The 20,547-nt window shown below is 43.4% G+C and overlaps 1 protein-coding gene and 1 pseudogene across 20 annotated transcripts in view; one reads left to right on the top strand and one right to left on the bottom strand.

Moving 5' to 3' along the window:
- Nucleotides 1-20,547, bottom strand: part of TENM3 (teneurin transmembrane protein 3) — a 1,299,256-nt gene that overhangs the window by 627,522 nt on the left and 651,187 nt on the right. For all 19 annotated transcript variants that reach the window (XM_081875189.1, XM_081875187.1, XM_081875177.1 and 16 more), the window contains exon 5: nt 15,930-16,088. The gene's annotated coding sequence lies outside the window, so the exon portion shown is untranslated. The remainder of the gene's footprint in view (nt 1-15,929; nt 16,089-20,547) is intronic.
- LOC309350555 (elongation factor 1-gamma pseudogene) lies at nt 19,158-19,896 on the top strand (annotated as a pseudogene). Its single transcript has one exon. The product of its transcript is annotated as an elongation factor 1-gamma pseudogene (transcript).

A 20,547-nucleotide genomic window follows, 5' to 3' on the forward strand; every position in this document is an offset into this window, starting at 1 on the left:
AAAATGTTTTCGCTTGTCCAAATGGAAGAGGAGTATGGAACAGGGGCATATGATAACAATTCAAAGTAGCCCAAGTGCCATAGTGTACAATCTACATGCCAGAGACCTCTGGAGGGAGACACTGTATAGGTATTTACGGTATATGCTGACACACCTTCCAAGTCAAGGTGATGGTACTGTAGAGCTTGGTTTCAAAGCAGAGCATAAATATAGTGGGCATAATGGAACCTTGAATGGAGGGACCCAGTGAGACATTGTTATCTCTAAAAATAGGAATGACAGGGAAGCGTGTGTGGTAAGTGGTGTCACTGTGCATGTCAAAGAGAGCATATCGGTCAACAAGTGAGAACCCCACAAAGGAGCAGACTCCTTCACATAATTGTGGATTTCAGATGGTGATACCAGCCCACCCTCCAAAGAGTGACCTTGAGATGAAGAATGAAATCAAAGTGGGATCCAAAGCAGGAAATGTGGTAATAGGTTAGCTCATAACAAAAAAGGTAAAATGTCTAGATATCCTAAATGATTGTGTGTAAATGAAAAAAGGTTGGTGTGCACCATACATGACAGGTGGGGTGGGGTGGGGGGAGAGAAGCTGCTTTGGCGTTGTCAGTCCTATCTGAGTAGAAGGAGACAAAACTATATCAACGCAAAACTTTTTTCAAAATGATTGCCTCCATTTGAAGTTTTACTGTCTTCAGGGCTCTGTAGCAGATAAAACCAGTAGGAACATTCTCTTTCCTGCTGTTCAGTTCTTTCCCCATTGACATCCCCTTTGATGCTGCTAGAAAGAGAGATTTTTAAAATGCAGGTTTTTAAAACAAGTTACTTTCTTTGTGACCTGAGATGAATTTTAAGGGCTTTACAAATGAGAGGCCTTCAAAGAGGTGTATGGGTGAACAATGAGCCACATAGTTTCAGTGAAAAAATATAACCTATATAAATATTTCTTTACATTCTTATTTGAAAAAGATTAAAAAAAAACATTTTTCATAATTGCAATATTGCATTTAGATTACCGACCAATAATTTATGCCACCCGCACTGAATGGCACTTGGCCTTTAGCCTCTTGCCTAACAATACCCTGAATAAAACTGATTAGATTGTAATTCACACCTGTCATGTCTTATTGCTTAATTAAAGCAACCCCCTTATTAACATGACAAGCAATTGGACAGTTACCATAATAGATTGTTATCTGACTGGACATATTTTACCTTTACAGCCTATTCTTCCTTTGGGTACACATGTTGTTCACTTGTGTGAGGAAAACCCAAGCTGCTTCCTGGCCTATAATCTGCACATCATGTACTTCAAGCAGTCTTCAAAATTCCTTTGAAATTAATGAGTGTTACTCAGCATCTACCCTGAAGTACACATGAGCTGTGGTTTAGTTTTACAGTACAAATCAAAACACTACTCAAAATTCCCTCATTTGAACAGCCACCATTGGGAAGCATTGTTTGAGTTGAAGTGAGGTAATCTGAACAGCAATGACAAACCTAGACAGCATCTTAAAAAGCAGAGACATCACCTTGCCAACAAAGGTCCGATTAGTTAAAGCTATGGTTTTCCCAGTAGTGATGTATGGAAGTGAGAGCTGGACCATAAAGAAGGCTGATGGGATGGAATACTAGATTTGAATGAAAGGATACGGTAAGTGATGGAAGATGTGTGATGTCAGGATTGTTTCCAATGTTGCAAGGCAAATGTATACTATGGAAATTTGAAAAGTCCTACTGAGGCAAAAAATCTGAAGTCATTTCAAAGGCAGCTTTTCCTTTCTTTTTAAAAACAGGGTTTCAATTCTTCGAAGCTTTTCATACATCCCTATATAATTCTTTTCTTGATCTTCTAAGCATTGGCTGGCACCATGCTCTGGTGTTTAAGCGAATCACAACATGTCTGTGAAGTGATTCACTGTTTGCAGAACTATGCTCTGCCTCTTTATGAGACATTGTAGTACGTGTGGTGAATTCCACTTAGGGTCTGGTCTGACATGTGCTGTATCTCCTTTTTGCGTCAGGCCAACTCAGGCAGAGATTTTCCCTTTTGCTTTCTCAGAAATAACAAGGGTCAGTTACAGCCTTAGGCTGACATATCAGGCATCACTATAGTGATCCATCTGTTTTGTGATATACAGAGTTGTTCTCACACAGAACAATGTTGGTCACAGAAAGTCAATTCATATGATGAATGAAAGCACCCTAAAAAATTACAGTGAAGGAACAAAATTTCACCAAAGTTGAACATATCAGAAAAGATGCTACTGTACAATTTTTTAATATCAGAAAAATAATTATGAAAGTAAAAGTGTTCTTATAGTTCACTATATATTGTTGCACACCACCCCAATCTCTGAGCAGTGCAATATTCTAGGGGTTCTGGGTGCTTACCTGGGGTTCAGTTTCCTAAGAATGAGGGACAGCAGAGACTATGGTGTCTCTATGACATATGATTTATTTACACATACAGTGGTACCTCGGGTTACATACCCTTCAGGTTACATATGCTTCAGGTTACAGACTCCGCTAACCCGCTTAACCCTCAGGTTAAGAACTTTGCTTCAGGATGAGAACAGAAATTGTGTTCCGGCGGCGTGGCAGCAGCAGGAGGCCCCATTAGCTAAAGTGGTGCTTCAGGTTAAGAACAGTTTCAGGTTAAGAACGGACCTCCGGAACGAATTAAGTACTTAACCCGAGGTACCACTGTATATACAGCATGAGCCTATGATGGAGGGGCTCACAGGATTAACACCCCTGATGGCTGAAAGATACCATTCCAGGCAATTCTGAATTACCTGGGTTCCTTGGACTCCCATTTGTCCCCTTCAGGGTCACAGGAGCAGAGGAGACTGTGAGGCAGGCAGAAGCTTCATGGCCACTGACAAAGTGTACATGAGAGGCTACATGGGAGGAGGAAGAATTAAATGTAAGTATCTGCCCAGATCAAGACCTGGCAGAGAGCCAGGAAGGGCTATAGTTTCCAGCTGTCAGTCCAAGCTGTTTCACTGCTGAGGGAACAGATCCCTTGGCCACCCAAGCTCCAATAGCAAAGCCTGGATAAACCAAGAAAACAGAACATGGTCCCATAATCCTAGGTGTACTGGGGTACAATGTCTTAACTTGTTGTTGTTGTTTAGTCGTTTAGTCGTGTCCGACTCTTCGTGACCCCATGGACCACAGCACGCCAGGCTTAACTAGCGGTGAATAAAATACTGTCTGAATATATTCATTGGCACTCTGTTTTTATTGCTTCACATAGGCAAGGATTCAGCCCTGGCATTTAAAACTAAATTCAAAACTGAAATCTGGAAAGTTGTGACTCAGGTTGGCTCTCTATGCACTCTTGATGAAATTTCTGATCTAATTGGCACATTCAGGTTGTCATATCTCACTGTCGGCCCAGCTCTCCAGTTTCATAAAATGCTTGCATTGCTATTAGTGTAAATACTTTAGTTGCTTATTTTGAAAGAGTAAGAATTATCTACCTAGATGGACAGATTATGTTTTTTGTAGCTCAACTACAAAATATTATTTAGGAATTAATGCAATATGCTTTAACTACAGGCAACAACATCTGAGTTTAAAGCTAAACTAGCTGCCAACATAATGAGCATATGCTTAATTTTCCTACTAATAAATAATTCCACAAGACACAGAGTCTAATGAATCTCACAGACTAGGTAATTGTCATTTCATAGGGGTAAAAATAAAGGCTCTCAGGAAATGCAAAAACAAAACTGGATCATTTCAGAGTATGACAAAATAATACAGAAATAAACGCAAACAAAAAATTAATAGAACACAAATGAGTGATAACCATTTGGTGTTGCAAATATTCAAATAGCTTCTGTGTTATATGTTAGTTAATGGAAATAGGTTTTAGAGTAGAAATAATATGAATTTTCTTTCTTTAGCTGAAAATATCCTTGCTTTTTTAGAAATACATACATACACAAAACATAAACAGCAGGCATAGAGCAACATCTTATTCTTCCAACTTCAAATATGTTATACCTTTATAAAGCTTGTATAGATGCAGGTGAACATTGAATATCAATATGTAGGCCATGTTGGTCTGCAAGACCAAACTGCACGGTTTTGATCAAATGGTCTATGACAAAAGGGCCTGCTGTGTACCAAAACTTGATAGTTTCTAGTTGCAATCACTAGAATGCCGGTAAGGAACGTAAAACATTAAAAAAAAAACTGCCCACCAGCTGTGAATAACGACACAGGCACAGTGATTTTGACAGATTAGGTCAGAACAAATCTGTCATCGGTGAAAATGTTCACTCTGCCTAGCCATAACAGATGCCAAACTTTGCAATCTTCTTCACAGGCTGTACATCTGATTCTACTTTGCTTGATGCTTCAGGTACAATGCAGCTGGAGAGACAAATATGTGTGAAGTGACGTTTACCTGGCTGCCATGACATTGTAGAATGATTTTCTTGCCCTCCAGTGACAATATTGCAGAACTCACTGTGATTATCTATGTGAGGGATAGGGAACCTCAGACCTGGGGGCTGAATGCCATCCTCCATGACTGTGTATCCTGCCCTCTGGAATCTTCTCAGGCCACACTCACTTTCCCCAGTTCATCTCTCTCACTCATTCTGCTTTGCACCCTCAAATATTTGCTTGGCTGCAGTGTGTCAGTTAACTGTGATAATGCATCTTGTTTGCCTGGATACAGGGCAGAAAGATGTACTGGTTCTATAGTAGTAGTAGTAGTAGTAGTAATTTATTTATACCCTGCCCTATAGAAACTGCTGACACTTGTGTGGCTGGAATAATAGCCTACTGTATAAAAGTAAGAGTCACATTCAAAACTCTGCCTCCTTTTGCCTGCATATCCTCACTCAGTTTTTCTCTGGCTCCATTTACCATTTGCATGCACTGTACGAAACTTTCAGTTTCATTGTGGCTCTTGTGTTTACATTTTTACCTATCTGAAAAGTGATGCCACCGTTTAATTCTAAAAATCATAATTGTTAGGAAAAATAAGAAAATGTTTTCTTAGCCTTTTAATGTATATTATATAATTTAGCAGAGCAGCTTGTAAAATTCTGAAGGCTGAAAAAATTCTGAGGATCTTGTGAATGAATTATGAATTCATCTATAAATTGAACTGAAAAAGGATTAATTCCTTTTTGGAGAGGGTGAAATATAACTAATTTCTTTTTAAAATGAACCCTCTAAGCACTGCTCCCTATGCACAGAAGTATGTTCATATGCATTTTTTTGAACACATTGACTTATGGTGTTAATTTACCTGCATTAAATGGTCTGAGAAAGTGCCCAAATTCATTAGTGAGTATGAAGACAGAGCAAAAGGTAATGATAATGTCAGACTAATTAATTCAGAGTAAAATAATGTGAGGTTGTCAATAGCCCTTTAGAGAGTAGACGGTCAAAACATGGACACACTAGAAGAGAGCACTAACTGGGTAAAACCTCGTCACCTCCAAATATTATAATTCCCACCATTCTATGTAGTTTCTCTATCACTGAGTCAAGTGAGATAGCACTGCATTGATTTGACATTTGGAGGATTACATTTATGCTGAGAAGGCTCACAACTATTGTCATATTAATGGCTGCATAAATGCTAAACAATTATTTGCTGCCACGGGAGTTTAGAGAATGCATGTGCTGCAGTGCCAGCTTATGGGAATTTGGCACAATGTTACAATTCCAACTCTCCACCTGAGAATAGTACCAATTTCTGTATAACCACAGATTCCCTAAATGAGGGCATATGCACTGGGAAATCATTTAGATCTTGCTTGATATATAGCCAACAAAACAAATAGCTGGCTTTTTCAGCCTCTGGACATTAAAATCTTTCTTATCAAACTAGAAGCAAACAAAATAAAAAAATTCCTTCCAGTAGCACCTTAAAGACCAACTGAGTTAGTTCTAGGTATGAGCTTTCGTGTGCATGCACACTTCTTCAGATCTGAAGAAGTGTGCATGCACACGAAAGCTCATACCTAGAACTAACTCAGTTGGTCTTTAAGGTGCTACTGGAAGGAATTTTTTTATTTTGTTTTGACCATGGCAGACCAACACGGCTACCTATCTGTAACTAGAAGCAAACAATGATGCTTCTTTCTGATCTGGATATAGGTAAACCTCATACCGTTACCTTCTGGGTATTGTCGGTCAGAAGGTGCTAAAGAAGGACCGAACATTTTTTATGTATGCAACAACGGCAGCAAGGATACTCATCGCTAAGAACTGGAAAACGCAAGATCTACCCACACTGGAAGAATGGCAGATGCAGCTGATGGACTATATGCAACTGGCCGAGATGACTGGCAGAATCCAAGACCTGGGAGAAGAGAGGGTTGAAGAAGACTGGAAGAAATTTAAGATTTATTTACAAAAATATTGTAATTTGGTTGAATGTTAAGAAGGATGCTAGATCATAAAAAATTGTCCACCACTAAATTAGATTTGAATTCGATGATAAGTGAGACTAAGGAAAATATAAACCTTTTGGAGAATTGCTAGATTATACTTAAATGAGTGGATATAAGATTGTAAACAAGATGATAATTTGCTCGAAAAAACTTTTTAACGGTGCAAGTGGGAGCGGGAGACGTGAGGGAGTCCAAAGAAGTGATGAAATTATGTTATGATATAAGTAATGTTGTTTATTATTTATGCATTTGTATTCAAAAAATTTAATAAATATTTATAAAAAAAGTAAACCTCATACTGTTAATCTTTTCACAGACACTAGTGTACTTTTAACATACTGTTGCCTCACCAAGATTCAATATGATAACCTTATGAAGTCTCATCTCTGTCTGCTATGCTGCTTCTTTAACCGTGGCTTCATCACAGCTCATTTCTGCTCATTGCAGATTACACCGCTGAAAAAGGCACAGCCATAGAGGCCAATTGGAAGGTTGGCAAGCTAAGCTGTAGGTTTTAATCTTCTTCTGTAAAGGGTGTTGTGCTTTGGTTTCTGAAACAGGATATATTAGTAAACTGCCCATAGTAATTCATTTTAATTCTCAGTTTGCTTAACATAGTGAAAAGAAAGCTGGTGAATCCTAATTTTTTATTCAAAACTGGTCTTTAAGAGGCAAAACAGGTACAAAGATTTATCAGTGACAGCTTCCAGAACTACCTCTGATAAATAGGAACACTCAGATGGTATGAATTCTCAGTTAATCTGTATACTTGCATTTTTCATATTCCTAAAGATTTCTCTTGAAGGATGCATCATATTTGTATCCTTCAAGTGTTGGTCCCACAGTTCTCCAATGTGCTTTTTTAAAAAAAAAAAATCATTTGGCAAAGCATAGATTCTCTTAACTAAAATACTTCCTTTGTGTGCTTGTTCAAACCTGCAAGTACAGAAAAGCATCAAGCCCAGAGTCCTACTAATCAAAATAAATGTTTTCTTAAATAACAAACAGCAACATTTCCTTAACTAATTTACAGGGGCAAAGGAGCTCAAATCTCACTGTGAAGGTAGTGTGATGACGCTATGGGGCTATGAGTTAAGGGAGGGGGACTCCTCCCCCCAAGGCTCATATCGGGGTTGTGTACTGAAGATACTCACTCCTATCTCAGTGCGGAGAGTGAAGCAATAAGCCTCTCCATACCACATGCATTCACAGTGATACACAGGTTTCCCTGTACGTTAATGAAAGATAAGTTACTTAGGAACAAAGTCAGATCCCTGAACCAAAGATACCCAATCCCCATCAAGTTTTTCTTCTTCTTGCCTTCTCCCTCCCATTTAAGCTCTGGCTTGTCATCTCTTTCATCAGAGCTAGGTTTCTCAAGCATCACTTCAGATCAGATTTTCCAAACTACATTCTTTCCCCAGGCCAGATTAGGAAAATGATTCCTCCAGCCCCACTCTCAAAATTATCTGATATGAGCTGAACCATTCAGTCCTGTCTTGGCTGCAGAATCTGGGGTGCATAGTTATTTTTAATGTGTAAGGGTGTGAGTCAGGCAGGAAAGCGCAAGCCAAATATATGAGTTAGAGCTAACAATATTCAGTTATTGTTAGTGTCTTCTATAGGATTTCAAAGGGATAAATATTCTGCCCTCCCCTCCCCTGCACTGAACACATCACACTTAAATTCTTCCCTTCTGGTACCTCTAAAAAAAAGACCCCAATTTTTGTAATTTATCAAGAACAAGAAACCTTCTAGGAAATCACAATCTCATCAGTGGAATGCTATAAGGACACAAGTTCAAAGTGCCAAACTGGCACTGAAATTCTACCAGTTAGACATGCTTATCACTGAGAATGTAACATAAGGCACTGGGAAATTTTTTAGTGAATGAAAAGAAATGTCAAAACAGAGGAAAGCAAACACCGCTTTTAAGATGATCTTAAGTTATTTAGACAAAAGCACAAAACTGGACAAAAGCCATTTTCCCAGACCAAACAGATTATCTTTATAGCTGGAGCTGTTGCTTAAGCCACAGAGAAAGTTTTAAGTAGGCATGTTTTGGATTCCATCCATTTTCATTCTTGATTGCTTCCAGCACTCACCAAACTCCTTTTACAAATTTTCTTTTCTACCAAGTATTGCCTTGATACAACCCAGCTCCCTCTATCATATCTGTCAGGGAACTGCCATCGGAGAGACAGGTAGTGGACAGGCTACAGGAGAATAGGAGAGAATCTGCAGTAGAAGAGGGAACCAGCAGGGGGAGTGCAGGAGTCACAGCGGAGGGGAGGCTCTGGGATGCTTCCAGTGAGAGTAGTGGAGAGGTAACGGGACCCCCGTTGGGAACGCCCACCCTTCGCCGGAAACTGTCACGCAGAGAGTCTCGAAAGCGCATGTCTGTCAAAGAGCTTTTATGTTGGCGTAAATTCCGTAGACGCCCACTGTCAGATTCTACCAGCGACTGACGGAGTCATGCTTTGGGGGCTCCGTTAGTGCATCGGTTTGGATGACCAGCCAAACCCCAGAGGGATCAAGCTTTTACGCACAAGCAGCACACTATCCCACCACAGCAATCTGACAGTCTTTGAAAGCAGCTTGTGCAAGCAGAAGGCATCATGAGCGAACCATCCGGAACCGGAGGAGCAGGAGCGGGAGCTGGCGCAGATCCAAGCCTGGAACAAAGGTACAGGGCGTTGGAGGTCCAGCTGGCACTGCAAACGGCGAGGCTCGAGGAGAGGAGGGCTCAAGATGCAGATAAGGGGAAGACCACCCCACTTGCCAGACGGGTGCCTGGACTGGTGCAGAAATTTGGGGGGGATCCCCGGAACTATCAAGCCTTTAGGACAGAGATGCAATATGCACTCAATCTACTGTTTGATGACTTCCCCGACGAGAACTCTAGAGTGGCGTACGTGATTGGCCATCTAGAGGGAGGGGCGAGGGACTGGGTTCGGCCCCTGATGGCAGCCAATAATGAAATCTTAAAGGACACAATGAAGTTTTTCCGCGCCATGGACTTGATGTTTTCCAGCGAGATCGAGCAGGGAGTGGTGCGCAGGCAGTTAATGGCGTGTAAACAGGGGAGCCGATCTGTACGTGAGTACTGGACTGAGTTCACCATGCTGATTCATAGACTTGGGTGGGACCTTGCTAGTGAACCTATTCAAATGCTGTTTGAAGAAGGTCTCTCTCCGGCAGTGAAAGATGAACTTTCCCGGGCGCCTAGGGCGGAGTCTATGGATCAGCTGACTAAATCAGCGCTGTCCATTGGGGCACGCCAGGAAGCTAGAGCTATGGAAAAGCGGGAAGGAAAGGGGGAACGTTGGAAGGACTTCCGCATTCCAGAGATTCCGGAGCAGCCTTTCCCGCCAGCAGAGCCGATGGAACTTGGAACAGCGCGCGCGCGCGCAGTTTCAAACACCAGTGAAGGGCGGAAGAAGGAGGGAAAGAGCGGCAAGAGATGCTATCTCTGCCAGCAGCCAGGTCACTTTGCCAGAGTCTGTCCGCAAAGGAAGGAATGGCAAGGGATGGCGGGAACTGTTGGGGGGAAGGAGGAAGAAGAAATCACGGAGCCAGTAAAAGCCAACGCCTGGTTGCCAACATCAGGGCACAGCAGCCAGGCCAGGGAGTAATGAATGTGCCCACGCCGGAACCTCCAAGACCAGCGCTTGTGATAGAGGTGTTGCTGGAACTGGCAAACGGACACCCACTGAAGATAAAGGCGCTATTGGATTCAGGTAGCTCATGTAATTTCATGAGCAAAGAGTTTGCAGCTGCACACCAAATACAGACTATCCCATTGAGTAAGCCTTTGCAGGTTACCACGATTGATGGGAGGGAGCTGTTGGGAGGAGAAGTGAGCCAACAGACTGTACCAATGATAATGAGGGTGGCACGACACACCGAACTGATAGCGTTTAACGTAGCCACCTTGGGAGGAGCTCCTATTATCTTGGGTATGAGCTGGCTGGCGCTACACGATCCGCTAGTAGGCTGGCATCAGAGAGTGGTTTCCTTTGGATCAGCACATTGCCTAGAACACTGCAAGGAGGGAGAGGCTCAGGCAGGCGCCAGGGGCACTCTAGCAGGGATGGAAGTGATGGACAAAGGGAGGGTGCCACCACAATACGCTGACTTGCTTGACGTATTCAGCGAAAAAGAAGCAGATAAACTGCCCCCGCACAGACCCTTTGATTGTCAAATTACCTTACTCCCAGGAGCACAATTGCCAGTGGGCAAGCTGTATGCAATGTCAGACAGTGAGATGCAGGAGTTAAGGGAGTTCATTGACAAGAATCTCAAGCGAGGTTTCATCAGAGAGTCACGAGCGGTGGGGGGCAGCCCAGTGTTCTTTGTGGACAAAAAAAACACAGGCAAGCCCAGGCTTGTATGTGATTTCAGGGCCCTAAATGCAGTGTCAGAACCAGTGACTTTCCCTATGCCCAGAATTGATGACATTCTAACACGGGTGAGAAAAGGGAAAATTTTTACCAAGCTGGACCTTAGGGGGGCATATAACTTGATACGTGTGAGAAAGGGGGATGAGTGGAAGACCACTATGTTCACCCCCTTGGGGGCCTTTGAGTACACCGTTATGCCTTTCGGATTACAAGGGGGCTCCGCCTGTTTTCAATCATTCATGAATCACGTCCTGGGGCCACTGCTCTACAAGAACTGCGTAGCGTTCTTAGATGACGTTCTGGTGTACTCAGACAATGAGGAGCAGCATGTGCGAGATGTAAGAGAGGTACTGAGCAAGCTGCGAGAAAACCGGCTGTGGGTGAAACTGGAGAAGTGTCAGTTTCATACCAAGGAGGTGGAATTCCTGGGGTACCGGTTGTCTGACAAGGGATTGGCCATGGATCCCAGCAAGGTTCAAGCGGTACTGGAATGGAAAACACCAAAGACCAAGAAGGACGTGCAAAGGTTCCTGGGCTTCGGAAACTTCTATAGGAAGTTCATCAAAAACTTTGCCCATTTAACAGCGCCCATCACGGATTGTCTTAGTAGCAAAAAGAAATTTGTTTGGACGGGAGAAGCGCAACAAGCGTTCGAACGCTTAAAGCAGGCGTTTGCGTCGGAAGAGCAACTCTTGCACGTGGATCTACAACAACCAATGAGAGTGGAGACTGACGCGTCAGACCGAGCGGTGGGGGCCGTTCTTCTCCAGCCGGGAAAAGATACGTCTGAATGGAGACCGTGTGCATTCTTCTCGCGGAAGTTGAACAAATCAGAGAGGAACTACACAGTGTACGACCGAGAACTGCTCGCCATTCATGAAGCATTCCGGAAATGGCGGCACTTGCTGATTGGGGCGCAGCACAAGGTTCAAGTCCGAACTGACCACAAAAATCTGGAATACTGGAGAACAGCCCGAGTGCTGAACCAGAGACAAGTGAGATGGGCCCAGGAGTTCTCCAAATTCCACTTTGAGATTCGTTACGTGCCCGGCTCCGAGAACGTGAGGGCGGACGCTCTTTCCAGGAAACCTGAGTACTTAGAGGGGGAGGGAGCGCCTGAGGCAAGGCATGTAATCCCTGAAGACCGCTGGGTGTGTGGGGCGGCATTGGTGGGGCAGAGGGAACTGATAGAGGGTACGGAGAACGATGAATACGCCCAAGAGAAACTCAGAGAGCTCCGGAGCACAGAGGAGAACACAGGGGGGTTCGAAGAAAAGAACGGGGCGTTGTATTACAAAGGGGCACTGTACATACCCGACGGGGAACTGAGGGGCAGAGTACTCAAGCAGTTGCATGACAGCCCCACAGCGGGACATTTTGGACAGCACAAAACCATGTGGTTGGTTACCAGGGAGTTTTGGTGGCCCAAGGTGAGGGAGGACGTACGGGAATATGTCAGGGGTTGCGACAGGTGCCAGCGAGCGAAAGGAGAGAGGGTGGCGCCAGCGGGGCTATTACAACCCTTACCCACGCCCGAAAGGCCATGGGAGGCAGTATCCATAGATTTTATGACGGACCTGCCAAAATCCAAAGGCAAAACAGCTGTCATGGTGGTGGTAGATCAATTAACCAAGATGTGTCATTTTATAGCTTGTTCACATGCAGTCACAGCGGAGGAAACCGCCAAGTTGTTTGTAGAACATATTTTCAAGTTGCATGGCGCCCCCTTGAGGGTGGTCAGCGACAGAGGGAAACAATTTACTTCCAGGTTCTGGAGGAAACTTATGAGCTTACTGCACGTAGAACTCAATTTCTCAACTGCCCGGCACCCAGAAACCAATGGGCAAGCGGAAAGGGCAAATGGGGTTTTACAACAATACCTGAGGTGTTATGTAAAAGACAGAGAAAATGATTGGGTGGATAAGTTACCTCTAGCAGAATTTGCCTACAACAACGCGGAGAACGTGTCCACAGGGATGAGTCCCTTCCTGGCAAATTATGGGTGTCACCCCCGGGCATTCCCAGGAGAGGGAGGGGAGAGGTGGAGCGTGCCGGCGGCGGAATATTTTTTTGAAGAGATGGAGGCGATCCACCGTCAGCTTCAACTTAACTTAGAGAAAGCCAAGGAAGAATATAAGAAGCAAGCAGACAGAAATAGGAGGGAAGGTGAAACTATAAGGGTGGGGGACCGGGTGTGGTTGTCCACCCAAGGGCTACCGTTCAAGGGCGGGAGTAAGAAATTGAGGCCCAAAAGATTGGGACCCTTTGAGGTCATACAGCAGGTCAACCCAGTGGCATTCAAACTCAGGCTGCCCAGTCACATGAAATTACACCCAGTATTTCACAGGTCATTACTGTCGCCGTACCGAGAGGGACGCGAGTGGGGGGAGCGTGAGAGAGAGGCCACCCAAACGCCCGTGATAGAAGAGAGAGAGCGCGACATGAACGTGGCAGGAATCATTGATTCCAGGTGGAAGGGGAATCAGGTGGAATATCTGGTAGAATGGGAGGGGGAAGCAGAGTCGGAAAACACTTGGGTACCAGCAGAGGTAGTCAATGACGAGGTTTTAATAGAAACATTTCATCAGCGTTTCCCAAGAAAACCGCAACCCGTGGCTCGATTTAGAAGGGAACACTTTGGGACCACCGATGAGGAAGGAGAGTTTGAAGGGTTCCCAGAGTCAGGGGTGGGTGAAGAAGCCGACTCCGACGAAGAAGAGGAAGACGGGGAGAGAGACGGTACGCCGTGGCTGGAAGTGTTAGAATCCTCGGACGACGAGGAGAGTTCCTTCAGGGGCTTTCCGCCCTCACCGCCAGTGGGAGAGGAGGCGGGAGGGGGTGAAGGGGGCCCTGGGGGGGAGGTGGATGTCAGGGAACTGCCATCGGAGAGACAGGTAGTGGACAGGCTACAGGAGAATAGGAGAGAATCTGCAGTAGAAGAGGGAACCAGCAGGGGGAGTGCAGGAGTCACAGCGGAGGGGAGGCTCTGGGATGCTTCCAGTGAGAGTAGTGGAGAGGTAACGGGACCCCCGTTGGGAACGCCCACCCTTCGCCGGAAACTGTCACGCAGAGAGTCTCGAAAGCGCATGTCTGTCAAAGAGCTTTTATGTTGGCGTAAATTCCGTAGACGCCCACTGTCAGATTCTACCAGCGACTGACGGAGTCATGCTTTGGGGGCTCCGTTAGTGCATCGGTTTGGATGACCAGCCAAACCCCAGAGGGATCAAGCTTTTACGCACAAGCAGCACACTATCCCACCACAATATCTTTTTAACCACTGTGTTCCAGCTGGTATAATGATTTCATCCTCACTGCATTGCACCACAGTCTTAATCTTATGTCTAGTTAAATTTAATGAATGCCGCCCAAACATTCTTTAAACAACATTTACAACAAGAAGATCAAAGTGCACTATAAAACTGGACAGTTGGTCCAAAACGAAAAGGGAGAATTTTATGCAAATACACTTTATAGACATTTCAAGCAATTCATCCTTAGGTATTTTTTGAATTATTCATCAGAAACAGACTAAATATTTTGCAGATTTAGACAAACTTATCTAGCCAAAAAAGAAGATGTTAGAGAGCTAGAAACATATGCGGCACTGCCAAACACATGGGGAATAGTTCAGTGCCAAGAAGCCCCACATGCCACAGAGCTTCTTCTACAAACGTATCATCTGGCTGTAGAATCTCACACTATAATGGATTCCCAATTAAGCCCGCACACCTCAGGGCTATACTGCAGGCAGTGTTTCTACCCAGGAAAGACTACACTGCTCTTGGACTCCAACTGGATGAGCACGTGAGGGGACAGTACTTGGGAGTTGCCTAGCAATTACAGCATATCCACTCTTTCCTATACTTCCGGCATCTTGCTTAGCCTGCTTATCTGGCAATTTCAAGAATGAAAATCATCTTCTCCCTTTTGCTCTGAAGAATTTGTCTTTTGTATGGTAAATTATCCTGAGAGTCTTGAATAGACTTTGGCCACATAAGTACTGCTCTTGTCTGTGGCCATGAAGCAGATACCAAATAACACTCAGACCAAAACAGAGCAAGAGCCAGGTGGGCCAATTGTCATGGGCTTACAGTGTTGAGGAGGCCTACTCAGAATTCCCTTGGGAGAGACAAAGGGATCCTTTGGTAAAGATTATTGGAAGTGTGTGTGTGTGTGTGTGTGTGTGTGTGTGTGTGTTTTGAAATGGGACCTATATTTTCCACTTGACCTGGGCCTATTACCACCTTTGCACAGCCATGATAACACCAGCTATTACATGGCCAAAATGATCTATGTCATATGACCTCCATACCACCTCGATAATATTTATGAGGTGATTAATAAATATATAATAATAATAATAATAATAATAATAATAATAATAATAATAATGCTGTTTTGTAAGTCATCCAGGAGGTGGGATACGCAGGCATGTGAAAGTGACATTGTGGGGTCTAATGAGGTAGTAATTTGTTATTGCACCAATACCACCCCATATTTCGGCCATTTTGGGGGGCTCATATAGCTGGATGCTAAGCTTACCATGCTCCTTCAAATGTGTCCTTACACACCAAGTTGCAAAATATGATCTACATCCAGCAAGCACTCTAAGTTATGTCAGCGAATTTATGAGCATAACTCTTTGGGCCCGAAAGAAAAGTACTTTTAAATATATATCTAGACTCATTTAATCTGTGTCATTTTGGGTGATTTCAGCAGGACCTTTGATGCAAGTGACATGGCCTCTAAACTCTGACAGAGATTATCTGTAGTTAAGACAAATTTTTATCCCCACCTAGTTAGATAAAGAAATGATTCAATATAATTTAAAATCAACTAGTGTTGCCAAGTGATTATTTGTATAATGTCACTGATTTGTAACATTTTGCTGCCGGCAGTCGTGATATGTGTGGTGAGTAAGTGGCTGTATTAAGATGCTAATATTTTTAAATAAAAAGTAAAGTGAAGAGAAAGTGAAGAGAAAATCTGTCTTCTGTAGAAACATATGTTCAGTAATCTGGAAATATTTTCCCCCAAAGGGAAAGCACACAGGCATGCTGAAGTAACTTTTTATGCTGGTCTGCTCACTTACCTCCTCCGATGAGTCGGTTGTGGAAAGATTGCGTAGATGCAAAGCTCAATTAGTGTAATTTATGTATCCTTGGATGTCAATCACTGCTGTTGAGAGGTGGGACTCGCAGGGACCCTGTGCATTAATTAAGAGCTCATCTCTGCAGAGTTCTCTTTCCACCTAAGGACGAAAAAGTAAGTTTTAATTAGATTCGAAAAGACAGCATGTCACAAGCAAAATAATAAAATTATTTAGCTGAAACTTCAGTAAGGATGAGAAAGAAAACATTATTAACACAAATACCATGTTAATGCAATGAATCTCCTGGTCATATTCAAGTGCAATAGCTAAAGAAGTAGTTTCTTCATATGAAGTTAATTTTGCCTGAAAGCATTTGTGTCTAAGTTCTATAGTAGTACTCATGTTTTCACTGGCTAGACTAGATGCCAGCTTTATTATTGGGCCCCTGCCTAATTATTGATGCTAAGCTGATGCTGATTGAGTGCAATTACACTGCTGTAGTTTGAGGGTATTTCTCTCTGATGGCCAGCTTTTTCTTTCAATGCTACCCTGAGGCTGAATATGCAATGGGCAAAACAATGCAAACTCAGCAAAGGGGAGTGAAGAGACTTGCACAACACATCCTTTTCATTGGCTGAGTGATGAACGAAATGTGCAATTGCTGGCTGGCCCTCAAAACTCTGGCACTCAAGAGAGGTTGGAAACTAGCTGGGCTCACCAGTGTCAGCTGCTTCAGAGACGCCTGTCTCTTCGAATGGCCTGTGTGAGGGCTATCAACTATTCTGCTTAGGACTCACATGGGAAATGATAGCTAAATAATTGATTATAACATTTATAAATTGAAGGAGGCAAAACAAATTTTAAAAGCTGGTCCAGACTCTAGAAAATAAACATGTCAGCTAATAGCTCATATGTAGCAAACAAGAGGGGTGGGGGGAGAAATTAAAATGCATTTACATTTGGAAAGAGAGGAACAAATTCTTCAGTCACTGGCCAAATCCAAACTAAACCAGGGGCATTAAAAGACCTTAAAAACAAGAAGAGCAGTAAGAGTAAAATTCAGGAATAATAATCTGGTAGTTAGAAGTAAAAGAGGATTTCAGCCCTGAAATATTACAGACAGCTGAGAACAGAAGCCAAAGTACACAACGTACCCTTTACATGACATAATTAATGATAATTATAAAGGCAGTTGTTTCAGGGAGACATAGCACAACAGGAAGATGCGTCAGAATGTGGAATAGATTAACTAGCTGCCCTAAAATAACAGAATACAAGTTCTTCATTGCTATTGTATTTCACAGTCACACTATTAAAAAGCAAGGGTGTTTTGGGAAACATGGCCATTGTGAACGTTATAAATTTACTACCTAAAGAGTGTACCAGATATATACCGAATAACAGCTGCAGAGCTGACAGAACAAAATGCAGGTACTCTGTGACAACTCTTTCCACCCCGATAGTAAGGGTCAGGCTGAAAAGTTTGTCCATTCCCAACCTCACTCATCTACAGCTATATCTTGATTTGTTCATGATAATCATGCACTGATTAATACAGGTGAATACAGGGGGTTATAGTACCATTTGAGAAAGCTCTAAATCTCAAAGACTTAAGAGGGCTTCAGATGGTTTCATCCCAGGAGTGGTCACATTCAAAACAGAGAGTGCTTCTGAATAATTAAGGCCAACTGTGGAGAAAAGTCAACCACAGGAGCAGCCTTTCGGAGCCAAATGGAGTTTCTGTAACCTGAAAGATTTAGTAATCCACAGCCTTGTTGTTCCTTACATAGGCAAACAATGTGGTGGAAACATCCAATGATCCTGGTACATAGCAACCAAATGTTTGGAGATCTATGCCTTACTTCCACACTATTTCTTTACTGCAACAAACTGAGTGACACATACCACCACTGGAAAAAAAAGGGGGCAGGGAGAAACAGAAGGGTAGCTCTCTCTAAAATGTTTTTGTGTACCCAATATCCCTTTCTCTAGCGCCTGTGATTTTTCTTACACACAGACACGGTAGGTGGTTTTTATTTCAACATGGAAAGGTGTGCCAGTGGTTTGTCATTTTAAGTTATATTGAGAGCCTTGTTATCTGCAGCTTCCTGCTAGTAATATTTAGCACAATTCATGTCAGTTGTATCCCTTGATTAAGAGTATGACAAGAATGAGAAACACATCAACCTGCAGAACCGACAGAAAATCTTTGTTCTTCTAAACAAAGATATGAATTTTATAACCATTTAAACTGCTGTCATTCCACAGGGGACAATGTCAAAGTCAGAACCAAGTTACGAATTACACATTAGCAGCAGGTTGCCTTTTCAGCCCTTCCCTTCATGTTTCCCTCTGAACCCACACTCTGAGTTTTGGCTTTGGAAGCAAGCCAGAAAAACAGAGCTAACTTAAACAATAAAATCTCGATGATCTACTGAACTGTAACTGAGATTTGCGACCTGCTTTGAGGCGAATCAAATCCAGCAACAAAACTCCTTACACACGGCTATCAGCAAGTGCCTGGCAGAATGTCAACACAGTGGTACTAAATATTCTAAATGACTCATGCTGGGAACCACTGGACATCATGTGCTGCCATGAAATAATTATAAGAAGTAGATGGATTCATCTCAATGTACTTTTGTCACATGAAAGAAATATGCCTACTAGCCTGATATGTGTCTTGACCACAGAAAATCCTTGTGTGGTACAATACATATTGTAAATCCTTTCATACAAAAATAAGGAACATTGAGAGATTTGATAAAGCAATGGTTCCCATTCAGAAGTATTTGAATACATGAATGAAACATTTTTGGGGGATGATTACTGTCATGCTCTTCTCATTATATCATTTTACTAGGAATTCTCCTTCTCAGTTTTTTATTGGAGATCACAGTATTCTATTCATTCCTATCTTCCTGAAACTCACTAGCATAGCCTGACACACCTTTAGGAAACATTGCTTTTAATGACATTTAGAAAGAAATGCCACAGTGTGCTGCACTTTTTCATGCAAGACATTTCCACCCTTGGTACTGTGATGGCTTGCCCTGCTCATACATGATTGACTTGGGGCAGTAATGAGCAGTCTGAGCTGAGGCAAAAGTGGAGATGCAGTGGGAGGAGGAACAAAGTGAAGGCATTTGTGCAAATCTCTCTTTATTGCTCAGACTGGTGAGCACACTGGACCTTAAAGTACTTTAAAAGAGCAGGAAGTAGTCCTTTCCTTGCTAAGATGGTGGCGGCTGGGACTCTTTACACCTACCCCGAGAACTGGCGGGCATTCAAAGCCCTCATAGCTGCCCAGTACAGTGGTGCCAAGATCAAGGTCCTCTCCACCCCACCCCAATTCCACTTTGGGCAGACTAACAAGACCCCAGAGTTCCTAAAGAAATTCCCAGCTGGGAAGGTTCCAGCCTTTGAAGGAGACGATGGATTCTGCATGTTTGAGAGCAATGCCATTGCACAGTAATGAGGAGCTGCGAGGACCCACCAAGGAGGCAGCTGCCCAGGTCATCCAGTGGGTGAGCGTTGCGGACAGCCACATTGTCCCTCCTGCCAGCATGTGGGGTCTTCCCCACACTGGGCATCATGCATTACAACAAACAGACTACAGAGTATGCCAAGGAGCAAGTAAAGCGGATTCTTGCCCTCCTTGGTGCCCATTTGAAGACCAGGACGTTCCTGGTGGGGGAATGCACCACACTGGCTGACATCACGATTGCCTGCACACTTATCTGGCTTTATAAGCAGGTTTTGGAGCCATCCTTCCACCAGCCGTAAAAAAAACGTCAGCCACTGGTTTGTGACCTGCATAAACCAGCCTCAGTTCAAGGCTGTCTTGGGAGAGGTGAAACTGTGCGAGAAGATGGTACAGTTTGATGCCAAGAAGTTTGCTGAGAACTTGGCACCAACAACGCCAGGTGCATCTCTGGTATCTGGGTCTTCCGTGGGCAGGAGCTAACCTTTCTGCTGAGCCCTGACTGGCAGGTGGATTATGAATCCTACACTTGGTGGAAGCTGGACCTGGAGAGCAAGGAGTGCAAGATGATGGTGAAGGAGTATTTCCTGTGGGAGGGTGAGTTTAAGCATGCTGGCAAAGCCTTCAACCAGGGAAAGATCTTCAAGTGATGCCGCCAGAGAGCTGGCGAGGGGGGCGAGACTGTTCCCAAAACCATGGACCTAAGGAAGGGCGTTGTAGTCTCCAAGGGAGCGGTGAGAGCTCCTGCCACCATTAGAAACAACTCAGCAGGGAGAGATGTCGTGAAATCCAAAATGTGAATTTAAAAACCTGAGTGTGCTAGTAAAAAAAAGAGAGAGAGCAGGAAGTATCTTCTGACTTGCTCTGGCCTATCAAGGTCACTTCCATAGGTGGTGAGATTTGTCCCCTGAATTTCTGTCCTTGGTCTGAACTAGACAGCTCCGTCCCTCCTATATATCCCTATGGGAAAGTCCTGGCAACTAGCCTTGGGCATAAATTTACATCTTTGCCCTGCTCTTTTGACACTTGAGAGGTATATTTCAGAACCCACCCTATTCTTGTGATTGTAAATTGCTTTGAACAGTTTTTAATATTCTATTTTGAAACTGCTGTTACGTGCCCTGTGTCCTTACA

Source organism: Podarcis erhardii, assembly GCF_964252035.2.
Source record: "Podarcis erhardii genome assembly, chromosome: 9".
Classification (NCBI taxonomy): Eukaryota; Metazoa; Chordata; class Lepidosauria; order Squamata; family Lacertidae; genus Podarcis; species Podarcis erhardii.